Below are 13,508 nucleotides of genomic sequence, written 5' to 3'. Positions count from 1 at the left end.
AACGGTTCAGTTGCAGTGCACCCCCACCCTGTATCTTTTCCCCCCACTGTCACTCTCCCAGCGACCCCTACCCCTGCCAGCACCCAGCAGACAGCTGCTGCCACCACTCCCAGAAACCAGAGAGTCCATGACCAGAGTGGGGGCTCCAGGCGTCTCTGCCAGGACAATGAAGATACGGATGGATGTTCCCAGAGCCAAGGTGGGACATCACCAGACACTCTTCCAAAGCTCCCTAAATGTGATCTTCCTCCAAAAGTCTTTTTTGTTCCCTTCTCCCTCTCTAATCACACTGAACGATCTTCTGTGGATCATTCACTCTGTGCCAGGCACTTACACAAATTAGTTTATTTAATCATCGTAATGGCCCTTCTCACAGATGACGGGACGAAAGCATAGGAAGGTGAGGTCACTTTTTCCAATGTCACACAGCTGTGAAGTGGCCGAGTTCAGAGCCAAACCCCATCAGACTCCAAAGCTTATGTTTTCAGCCTCTACGCCAACCTGTCTCATGAGTGCCCCCAAGTCCTTTTCTCCCCCACACCAGACCCTCAGTATTCAGGCACCAACCACCATCTTATAGCAACTGGTATTATGCTGCCGTCCTCTGCCGACCTGTCAGGAATTCTTCACTTGCTCGTTTCATTCATGTTCTAAGTGAGGAGTCAAAATCTACCATGTGGTCAGCATGTGCTCCGTATTGAGGAAGAACAAAACACTTTACACACCATTCCTAACTTCTACGAGGTATGCGGCTGTTAGGGAGCAATGATAAATGGGGCGGCACAGAGAGTAAATGTTCCCAGACCTTCGGGGAGGGGGGCCTACCTGGTTAGCTCAGGCCTATTCTCTCCCTCCTATCTCCTGATTCTCTTTGTGGCTTTGAAAACTAAATACATGGTGAGCACCCAGGGTGAGTGGTTCAAAGACAGGTGAGGTCCCAGGGCTGATGGTGAGGTACGGCCAGGGCGCCGTGCTGAATGTCAGCAGGCCCCCAGGATCACGGCCAGTGACTATCTAGAGCCGAAAGGAGGACAGAGGCAAATGTCTGGTGCCAGTTAAAGAGGCCGTAAATCCAAGAGACACTGGGGAAGGCAGGCAGAGTGCCACAGAAGTTGCGGTTTATAAGCAAAGAAGAGATTACAAGGGGATGTTGGGCCTTGTTGGGGGAGGGTGCCTGAGTGACTGGTGAGGGACAAGCCTTGATCCAGCAGGGCATGGAGAGGCCACAACTCACACCGTGGGTCATGAGGTGGTATTTGGAACGGCAGAGGGAGGAGGGTGGTCTTCGTGGCTGTCTTGTAGCTGCAGCATTCCTGACAGCTGGTGTGCTCTTTCTGGGCATGATAGAAAGCAGTGCCGAAGAGCTTTGGGGTTGGGCAGACCTGGGTTTGAAGCCCAGCTTCACCGGTACTAGCAGTCTGAGCCCATGCAATTTGTTTTAACCCTCCAAACTGTGGTTCTGTTATCTAAAAAGTGGGTATAATAATACCCACTGCACAGTGTTGTGGTAAGAAGTCAATGGAGCATGTGTGAGAAGAATTTCACACAGTGCTTGACAGATGCGAACATCCTCCAGATTGCCAAACTATTATGTCCTCCTGTCTTGGTGTCTGGGTGATCACGCCAATTCATTCACTGGTTGGGAAGTATGAAAATGTGCTGTGCGCAGCCCGGGTGGCTCAGCGGTTTAGCACCGCCTTCAGCCCGGGGCGTGACCCTGGAGACCTGGGATGGAGTCCCACGTCAGGCCCCCTGTGCCTGCTTCTCCCTCTGCCTGTGTCTCTGCCTCTCTCTCTCTCTGTGTGTCTCATGAATAAATAAATAAAATCTTTAAAAAAGAAAATGTGCTGAGTTTTTGTAGATTATCCCTCTGTCCTTAAGACAGTGCCTGGGAAAATCCTCCCATCTTCAGCAATATCACAGGGACGGTGAGGTGGTCTCCACTCCAACAGAAAGGTCTCAAGCAGCATGATCGATAACCGGCATTGTGCTAGAAACCTGCATAATGCTACACACACACACACACACACACACACACAGCCTCAATAAATAACTTATGTGATGAATGAATGAATCCTTTACATATGTGGGAAGAGAACATCTTTCAAGAGCATACTGAGTGGATGGTACATACAGTGAACACTGACATGCAGCCTTTTCCCACCTACTCTGCCCCCCAGGAATTTGAAATTAGAAAAAAACTCTCAGAGAGGAAAACTGAAATGGACTTACAGTGCATCCAAGCAGAGCTTGTGATTACCTTAAAGAGAGAATGATTCTCTAGGCATCCAGCCTTCACTGGAACTTACTTGGAGGGCTACCTACAGAAAAGAAGGTCAGTCATAAGGGGGAGATGGGTCAGCAATAGAAGCAATAGGCAAAGGGGGCCCTAGAGAAAGTCCAGAGCGCGGGCCTGGAAAGTATCCTGGTCCTAGGGGCAGCTGTCTCTTTCTTGTAGAGATGGGCACATCCAATTATCATCACATGATATCCTTAAACATTTTAACTTTACAACTATCTTCTGTGTTTTTATTTTGTGCTCACCAAGCAGCCATATGACCATACCCTGACTTCCAGAGTACTTTATCCTCGAGAAGAAAATGGATGGTAGCCCGTCAGCAGTTCCATTTAAATGTCCACAGCTGTCCCAGTCAGGCTGAACCAGGCCCATCCACCCTGGCACCCTGCAAGATCCAGTGTTTGAGCAGGAGGTTGGAGAGCCAGATGCCCGCCAACATCACATCACCACTAGCTTGTCTTCCGGGAAAAACCCGCTGTCCCTGCCCCTTCCTACTGAGCTATTTCAAAATACATCAGAATACATCAAAACCCCACAAGGTAATTTTATGTCCATGTTTATAAGAGAGGAAGTAGAGACTCCAAAGAATTTGTTAATTTGCCCAAGGGCCCTCAACTTAGTAAAGCAGTCTGGATTCCAAATTCGTTCTGACTTTTAAGTTCATGTTCCTTCCATCACTCCATGCTATCCCTGTCTTTGAGGACTTTCTTCTCCAGCATGTCTTTAGGAAGAAATTGTGGGGGTACCTGGCTGGCTTCAGTCATTAGAGCATGCGACTCTTGATGTGAGGGTCATGAGTTCAAGCCCTGTGTTAGGTGTAGAGCTTACTTTAAATAATTCTTTAAAAATAATTTTTAAAACATAAGAGATAGTGTATCGTGGGCAAGAGATCAGATAGTCCTCTGCCTGAGGCTCCCTCTGTGATGGGTTGCCTTCTTCCCTTCCAAGAGCAGGATGGGGAAGGAACTAGACAGATATCCAGCTCCTTCTGCAACTGCTCAGCAAGGACGCACAGAGGCGATGTGCAATGGCAGCCCCTTCCTTTTTGCCACCAGTTCACCCCTCAGTCACTCCCAATTCCCCTGAGCCCCTTCCAGGTGGATGAATGACTCCACCACAGAGATGACAAGATTAGTATTTTATCCCTTCCTCCCAAATAATATACTCCTGTTTTAACAATCCACTTCTATTCTATCTCATCTTAAGACACAGAACTCTTGTCAACCTTCGAAGTCACCTACATGTCTCTCCCAAATCCCTCTGCTCTCAAAAGTAACTTGCTTTTAAAAATAGCTTTCCCATTCGCAAATGGATGAGTCCCTAAGTAATATATTGTTTCTTTCTTTAAAAATCAGGATAAAGGGGATCCCTGGGTGGCGCAGCGGTTTAGCACCTGCCTTTGGCCCAGGGCGCGATCCTGGAGACCCGGGATCGAATCCCACGTCGGGCTCCCGGTGCATGGAGCCTGCTTCTCCCTCTGCCTATGTCTCTGCCTCTCTCTCTCTCTCTCTCTCTGTGACTATCATAAAAAAATAAAATTCCACTTTAAAAAAAAATAAAATAAAATAAAATAAAATAAAATAAAATAAAAATCAGGATAAAGGTGCCTGGATGGCTCAGTCAATTAAGCATCTGCCTTTGAGGACAGAGGTCCTCAAAGGGTCCTTGCTCAGCAAGGAGTCTGCTTCTCCCTCTCCCTCTGACCCTCCTCCAGCTCATTCTCTCTTTCTCTAGCTCTTTCTCAAATAAATAAATAAAATCTGAAAAAAATTAGGATAGATGAGGTAAATTTTGCAAGCAGTAAATTCACCCTTTTTAGGTTTAGCATCCTATGAATTTTGATAAACCTCATTGTGTATCCATTACCACAAACCAAATGTAGACCACTTTTATCACCCCAAAAGTTCCTTGGGTCTCTTTATGGACAGTTCCCTAGCCATCACCTAGGTCTTGGCAACTGTTGATTTGTTTTCTAGTTCCATAATTTTGTCTTTCCTGGAATGTCATATAAAATGGAATCATGCAGGATATAAACTTTGACTCTGGCTTTTCTTACTTGGCATAATGCTTTTGAACATTATACCTATTGATACCTCAGTCCATTTTATTGCTAAGTAATATTCCAATGTATGACAATTTGCTTATCTACCCGTCATTGATCATTTAGGCTATTTCCAATTTCTGACAATTATGAGTAAAGCTACTATAACATTTGAGCCCAAGTTTTTATGTGAACATAACATTTTATGTCTCTTGGGTAAATGCCCAAGGATGGGATTGCTGGATCAGATGGCAAATACAAGTTATAATTTTGTAAGAAATGACCAAGCCATTTCCTAAACTTGCTGTACCCATCTTGCATTCCTACCAACAATATATAAGAGTTACAGTTGCTGCCACTTCTTAATTATAAGTTTTCATTTTATTTTTTTTAAAGATTTTATTCATTTATTTGAAAGAGAAAGAGAGCACGAGCAAGGTAGAAGCAGAGGGAGAGAGAGAAGCAGACTCCCCACTATGGAGGGAGCCTGACACGGGACTCCATCAAGCCAAAGGCAGACACTTAGCCAGCTGAGCCACCCAGGCATCCATGATTTTTCATTTTAAATTTTCATTTGAATTTGTATATTCCTAATGATTAATGATCTTGAACATTTTTTTCATGTGCGTTTATGCAACTTGTGTCTCATCCTTGGGAAAGTATTTGTTAGAACCTTCTGTGTCTACTCTTTAATTGGGTTATTTGGTTTTTTAAATTATTGTGTGAGCATTTTTTCTATATTCTGGATACCAACACTTTAATCAAATTATATATGGCAAATATGTTCATTCAGTCTGTGGCTTGTATTTTCCTCAGAGTATCTTTCAAAAACAGAAGTTTTTATTTTTGATGAAGTCCATTTTGCCAATTTTTTTTTTCTTTTATGGTGAATGCTCTTTGCATCCTCTTTCATAACCTACAGTCACAAAAATTTTCTCCTGTTATAGAGGGTTTAAGTTTAGGCATATGATCCATTTCAAGGTAGGTTTTATTTATAGTATAGGGTATGAATCAAGGTTTATTCTCTTGTTCATATAAATGCCAAAATGTACCAACACCACTTACTGAAAAGTCTATCCTTTCTCACTGAATTTTCTTGGAACTTCTGTAAAATATTAGTTAATCACATATGTGTGGGTCTATTTCTTGACTCTAATTTATTCCATGGATCTAGACTCCATCCTCTCCTAGACACAAACTATAGTGTCCTGATTGCTGTTTGTTTGTTTTTTGTTTGGTTGGTTTTTTTTTCCCTAAAGCTTACTTGTTTATTCATGAGAGACAGAGATAGAGAGAGGCAGAGACACAGGCAGAGGGAGAAGCAGGCTCCATGCAGGGAGCCCGATGCGGGACTGGATCCCAGAACCTCGGGACCACGACCTGAGCCGAGGGCAGACGCTCAATCACTGAGCCACCCAGGTGCCCCTGATTGTTGAAACTTTACAGCAACCCTTGAAATTAGGATAGTGTTCATTTTTTGATATATATATAAATGGAGTCAGACTGTATGTATTCTTCATTTATTTTTTTACCACAATAATTTGAGATCCATCCATATTGGTGTATATACTACTAATCCCTTTATTTTTAGTAGTGTATAGTATTCCCTTATATGTGTATACCAGTTTTTATCATTCTATTCTTGATTTACATGTAGATCATTTATAGGTTTCAGCTACCCCAAACTTTGTTTCCATGAACATTCTTGTACATGTCTAATAATTTATGTGTATAAGAATTTCTCCAGGGTTTGAACTTATGTGTGTGTGATATTGCTGGGTCCCTGAGCATATGAATTTTCATCTTTGCTAGGTAAGACTAAGCTGTTATCCAGAGTGATTGGGCTGGGGCACCTGGATGGCTCAGCCGGTTAAGTGTTTGACTCTTGATTTCGGCTCAGGTCATGATCTTGCAGTTGTGGGATCGAGCTCCATGTCTGGCTCCGCACTCAGCAAAGAGTCTGCTAGAGATTCTCTCTCTCTCCCTCTGTCCGTCCTTCCTTTCTAAAATAAATAAATAAATCTTTAAAAAACAACAACAACAAAATGATTGGAGCACTTTTTACCCTTAACAGCAGTGCATGAGAGTTTTCATTGGCCTACATCTACAGTACATAGTGTTGTCAAACTTTTTAACCTAAAATTGTACTCCACTATTAGTGAGGATATTAGTGAGGCTAAATGTTCTTTCTCATACTTTTTGAACACTCAGCTTTCCTTTTCTATAAAATGTCTGTGTCTTTGCTCATTTTTCTTTTTTTTTTTATAGCGAGTACTTTTTAAATTTTTTTTATTTTTTATTGGTGTTCAATTTATTTGCTCATTTTTCTAAGTTGTGTTTTTCTTAATAATTTGATGAATTCTTTATATATTCTGATTGCTAATCCCTTTTTGTTGTATAGGTATCATTTCTTACAGTGTATACCTTTCAGCTTTTTTTTTTTTTTTTAAGATTTTATTTATTTATTTGAGAGAGAAAATGAGAGAGCACAAGCAGGGGGAGCAGCAGAGGCAGAAGCAGGCTCCCTGCTGAGCAGGGATCCTGTTGTGGGGCTTGATCCCCAGACCCTGAGATCATGACCTGAGCTGAAGAAGTTTAACCAATGAGCCACCCAGGCATCCGCCCCCTGCCCCCCATCCCACCCCCCTCCTCCGCCCCATGGTTTTTGTTTTTTAATGGTGATTTTTGATGATCAGAAGTTCTTCATCTTAAATGGTCAAAACTATCAGCCTATACTTTTTTTTTTTGCCATTTTGCTTATTTTATTTTGTTTATAAAGTATTTCCATACCTTAAATTTATAAATACACTTGCCAGCATTTTCTTATAAAAGATTTAACATTTTGATTTTCATATTAAGATTTTAAATTCTCCTGAAATGTATGTGCATATATGGTGTAAAGTACAGAAATAATTTCATATGGATAACCAATTATCCCAGCACCATTTATTGGATAATCTATTACTTTCACACTGACTTTCAGTGGCGGTTCTGACAGATCAGGCTTCCAAATATGTATGAATTGGTTTGTGGGCTTTGTCCTATTCCTTTTTTAATAAATATTATGTTTATTTATTCATGAGAGACACACAGAGAGAAGAGGCAGAGACACAGGCAGAGGGAGAAGCAGGCTCCATGCAGGGAGCCCGACGCAGAACTCGATTCCGGGTCACCAGGATCACACCCTGGGCTTAAGGCGGTGCTAAACCGCTGAGCCACCCGGGCTGCCCAGCTTTGTCCTATTCCATTGCCCTATTTGTCTGTCCCTTTATTAGTACCCAACTAGTACCATCCCTTCTTATAAGTCTTGATATCTAAAAGGATAAGTTCCTCACTTTCACTTCTTCAGGAGTTTCCCAGCTATTGTTAGTTTCTTGTGCTTCAAATAAGTTTTAGAATAAGGTGGCCACATCCCACAAGAAAGAAAAAATCCCTACCTATTAGGATTTTTATTGCAATTTCATTGAATCTAAAAATAAAGCAAAACAAGGAGAATCTATACTGGTACACTATTACATCTTCCTATCCAGAGCCATGGTTTGTCTCTTCATTTTACTTAGGTATTCTAAATGAAATTTGATAACTTTTCATATTTTTCCTCATAAAAGTCTTGCATATATGTTAAATATTTTCCTGAGTATCTTGTTTTTTCTTGCCCTGTGTTATCTTTTTAAAATTAAATTTCCTGGGTTTTGATGGTACATAAACATCAACTCTCGTATGGTGATCTTTTAACTGGCAACTATGATAAACCTTCCTATTCATCCTAGTAATATGTGTGAAGGACAGTTTAGGTTTCCTATGTAAACAGTCCTATAACCTGCGAGTATGATAGTTTTTGTTTCTTTCTTTTCCATTCTTTATAACTTTCATTTCTCTTTCATATTGGACTGGCTAGGAATCATAACCACATTGAATAAAAGTAATGAAAAGATAGCCTTAGCTTTTTGCTGAACCCAAATGAAATTTTTAAATACTTTATTATCATGTGATTACTTTAACTGTGTGTGAGTGTGCACACAAGCTCACACATCCTTAAGTGTGCTAAAAAAAACCACCTTATCAGGTTAAGGAATTCACCTTTGATTCCTAGTTAGGCAAGGATTAGGACTTTTATGAAAAGGCAAATATTGGGATGCCTGGGTGGCTCAGTGGTTAAGCGTCTGCCTTCGGCTCAGGATGTGATCCCTGGGTCCTGGGATTGAGTCCCACACGGGACTCCCTGCATAGAGCCTGCTTTTCCCTCTGCCTGTGTCTCTGCCTCTCTCTCTCTCTCTCTCTCTCTCTGTGTCTCTCATGAATAAATAAGTAAAATCTTTTTAAAAAAAGAACAAAAAAATAAAAAATAAAACTAAAATTGTAAATGCAAAAAAAAAGCAAATATTGAATGTTATCACTTTCTGTCTCTATTGAGGTGTTCATATGGTTTTTCTTCTTTTAATGAACTGTTGGGTAGCAAACTAAACTTAGGGATTTTCTAAGTCTAGAGAACTAAATTAAATTTGCATTCCTGAAATGAACCCAATTTGACCATAACTTATTATCTGTTTTCTATATGCCTTAGGTCAATATGTTAATGCTGTTGTGTTTATGAGTTTTACATCTATGTTCACAGTAATATGGTCCTGAGACTTTTTTTCTCTGACAACTATGTCTCATTTGGTATCAAGATTATATTGGCCTCACTGAATGTCTTAAGAAGTTAACCTTTCCTTTTCTTTTATTCTATAGAAGGGTTAAGATAATATTGGAATTATCTTTTTCTCTGTTGTTTGGCATGCTCATAAAAAATCATCTGGGATTTATATATATATTTTTTTAAGATTTTATTTATTTATTCATGAGAGAGAGAGAGAGGCAGAGACACAGGCAGAGGGAGAAGCAGGCTCCATTAAGGGAGCCCAACATGGGACTCGATCCCTGGTCCCCAGGATCACCTGTGCTGATCACCTGTGTCCCCTGGGCTGAAGGCAGTGCTAAACCGCTGAGCCACCTGGGCTGCCCAGATTGATATTTTCTATGTAAAGATATTATTAACTACTCATTACCCAGATTTAATGATTTTCCATTTTCTCTTGAGTCCATTTTGGCAATTAATATTTTGCTGGTAATTTATCCTTTTCATTTAAGTTTTCAAATTTATTGCCAATAAATGACTCATTATAGTTTCTCATGTTTTCATTCTTGCTGTATCAGTAGTATATTAGTTTCCAAGGGCTGATATAACAAAATACCAGAAACTGGGAGGCTTAAAACAACAGAAATTTATTATTTCAAGTTCTGAAGGCTAAAAATCTGAAAACAAGGGGTCATCAGAATTTATTTCTTTTGAGGGCTCTGAAAGAGGATCTGTTTTGTGCCTCTCTTCTAGTTTTCGATGATGGTTGGCTATTTGGAGCATTCCTTGGCTTGTAGACCCATCATTCCAATCTCTGCCTTCATCTTTACATGGTGCTGTCCCTGTGTCTATGTCTGTAAGGACACCAGTCATAGTGGATTAGAGCCCACTCTAATGACTGCATCTTAATTGAATTACAGCTGTAATTTCCATCATGATTTATTTTTTAACTGTAGAATTCTTTAGAAGTGTGTCTTTAAATTTCCAAGCATAGAATAATTTTTTTCTTTGTTTTGATTATCACTTATTTGTAGTCATGCATGCAATCTATAAGATTCACTGAAACTTCTTGAGACTTGCTTTATGCCATAGAATGAAAACAATTTTCTTAAATGTTCCAAGTATGCTTGAAAAAAATGTCTATTTCTTTTTTTTTTTTTTTAAGATTTTGTTTATTTATTCATGAGAGACACAGAGAGAGAGGCAGAGACAGAGGCAGAGGGAGAAGCAGGCTCCATGAGGGGAGCCCAATGCAGCAATGCGGGTCTCAATCCTGGGATCGCAGGATCACGCCCTGAGCCAAAGGCAGATGCTTAACTGCTGAGCCATCCAGGCTTCCCTGTCTATTTCTTAGGTATAGTAGAATTCTGTATACATCCATTAGATCAAGACTATTAATTGTATTATCCAAGTCTATATTTTTTTTAAAGATTTTATTTATTTATTTATGATAGTCACACAGAGAGAGAGAGAGGCAGAGACACAGGCAGAGGGAGAAGCAGGCTCCATGCAGGGAGCCCGACGCGGGATTCGATCCCGAGTCTCCAGGATCACGCCCTGGGCCAAAGTCAGGCGCTAAACCGCTGCGGCCACCCAGGGATCCCCCAAGTCTATATTTTTTTACTTTCTTGTTTCTTGATGTTTCAATATTGAGAGGGAATTTTAAAAATTCCACCTCTAATGTAGATTTGTCAATTTCTCTGTGGTTCTTATAATTTGTTTATATATTTGAAGCTGTTACTGGTTACAAACAAGTTTAACCTTTAAATATCTTTCTTGTAAATTGAAATTTTTTAAAGAAGATTTATTTGTTTGAGGGAGAGAGAGACAGGGATAGAGCACAAGCTGGGGGAGGAGCAGAGAGAGAGGGATAAGCAGACATCCACAGAGCACAGAGCCCAACTCTGGGCTTGATCCCAAGACCCTGAGATCAGGAACTGAAGCAGAATCAAGAGTCAGACCTTTAATTGACTGAGCCACCCTCGGTGCTCCATAAATTAACTTGTTATCATTATGTAATGTCTCTTTTTATGACCTAATAAAGTTTTTTGCCTTATAGTAAATTTTGTCTGATATTAATATAAATATACAGTTTTCTTCTTTTAGCATTCTTTGTCAATTTATATCTTTCCCCATGCTTTTGTTTTCACCCTTTAAGTGCCTTCATGTTTGAATTATATCCCTTGAGAAAGGCATAATCAGATATTTAAATCAGTTCTAACCTTAGTTGCCTCTTCACATGCAGAGGTAGTCTAATAATCATTCGTTTCTTTACATGGGAGAATTTAGCTCATCCCTATTTATAGTGATGACTGATATAGTTGGATTTATTTCTACCATATTGTTCTTTGTTTCCTCCTCTCTTTTTCCCTGCTTTTGTGTTCTATAAATCTTTCCATAGTTTTTAAAGATTTTATTTATTTGAAGGAAGAGAGAGAGAACATGAGCAGGGACGGGGGACCAGAGGAGTGAGAGGAGAAGCAGATGCCCCGCTGAGTGAAGAACCTGGATGCTGGGCTCAATCCAGGATACTGAGATCCAAAGCCCCCCATTCTGAGTTAAAGTCAGATGCCTCCACTGACTGAGCACCACCAGGTACCCTCTTTTTGCTTTTTCTAATTAAAATATTTTTACTCAATGTTCCTTCTACTAGTTTGAAAGTTACATTCTTTTTTCTATTAATAGTAGTTATTTAACTCTAATTCAGAAATTAATATTGTCACATATACAGACCTTCCACATGTTTTAACTCTAGTTGTTATGCCTCAGTGCTACTTCTATGACTTTTTGGCTTTTAGTTCTATCTGTTCTTTAAACCCCACAAATTGTTCATTATTTGTTGCTGCTTCGTTCAATGTTTGGTTTTTATCCATGTGTTCATCCTTTTGTTCAGTCTCTATTCCTTTTTGCATCTTAATTCTTCCTTCTGAAATCAAGCTAAATATATCCCAGTCTAAAAGTTCCTAGTCTAAAGGATTCTTTAGTGAGCATCTATGTATAGTAAACTTAAGTAGTTTGTTTGTTTGTTTTGTTTGTTAAAACAATCTTTATTTTATCAACTTTTAAAGATTTTATTTATTTAGTTAGTTAGTTAGTTATTTTAGAGAGAAAGAGAGCACATAGAAATAGGGGGAGAAGCAGAGAGAGAAGGAGAGAAAGAATCCCAAGCAGACTCTTCACTGAGCACAGAGCCCAATGTGGGATTGGATTGGATTGGATTCCACAACCCTGACATCCTGATCTGAGCCAAAATCAAAAGTCGGGCACTCAACCAACTGAGCCATCCCTTTCTGAAAGATTGTTTTTTAATATATAGATATAGAGATAGATAGATGATAGATAGATAGATGATAGATAGATAGATAGATAGATAGATAGATAGATAGATAGATTGATAGAACTTTCTCTTGGCACACAGAAGCTTTCTTAGTTTCGGCTAAAAAGTCATCCTCTAAAAAAAAAAGTCATCCTCTAGCTATTAATATGTTTTCCTTCTAGCTATTAACATCTTCTCTTTGTCTTTGATATTTTGTAGTTTTACTATGGATATATCAGGATTTATCCTGCTTGAGATTTATGAAACTTCTTGATTCTGGACAACCATGTCATTCACTTTGTCACGTCTGCTAAGTTGTACTTTTAAAAAAGTATTGTTGGGGTGCCTGGGTGGCTCAGTCAGTTAAGCATCCAACTCTTGATCTCAGCTCGAGTCTTGATCTCAAGGTCATGAGTTCAAGCCCCACATTGGTCTCCATGCTGGACATGGAGCCTATATAAAAATAAATAAATAAATAAATAAATAATAAATAAATAAATAAAATTTAAAAAATTTTTTAAAGTATGGCTAAACTATTGTGTCCAAAATTAATTGGCAAAAGTATGATGAGAAACATTTTGCATTTTGTGTCAGAGTACCTCACTACAAAATATTTCTTTCTTACAAAGAAAAAGTCAATAATTTTATAAAGATGACTCTTCGGAATACACCACCTTAACCACATAATAGAAGTCAACATTACCGCTAATGAAACATATTGATATCATGGGCTTCCTAATATGATATACTAAGAAAGGCATGATATCATTGCTGTGATCTTCTTCCTTCCCAAAATGCATCAATCATTTGGAAACATCAGTCAAATCCAAATTGAGGGTCTTTCTACAAAAAATTAGCCAATACTCTTCAAAGTGTCAGGGTCATGAAAGACAATCTGAGGAATCAATCTGGATTAAGGGATAATAGAAGAGCCATGACAACTAACTGCATTGTGTCACTCAAGATTGGATTCTCATCCAGAGCAGGAACATTGGTAGCACAACGGATGAAATTTAAATAAGATCTATAGATTAATTAATAGTATTAATTAATAGTATAGTTGTATATGGTGTTAATTTCCTAGCTTTGATCGCTGTACTTTGGTTATGTAAGTTAATACATGAAGAAGCTGAGTGAAGGATAAATGCAAATTCATTGTATTATTTTTCAAGTCTGAAGTTATTTGGCAAGAACTATAAAGGATCTAATATTTTACTCTGCTTGTAAGCTAACA

The sequence above is a fragment of the Canis lupus genome, unplaced genomic scaffold (genome assembly GCF_011100685.1).
Source record: "Canis lupus familiaris isolate Mischka breed German Shepherd unplaced genomic scaffold, alternate assembly UU_Cfam_GSD_1.0 chrUn_S2193H2393, whole genome shotgun sequence".
NCBI lineage: Eukaryota > Metazoa > Chordata > Mammalia > Carnivora > Canidae > Canis > Canis lupus.
The sequence above is the reverse complement of the archived record's forward strand: the minus strand, read 5'-3'. Positions refer to the sequence as shown.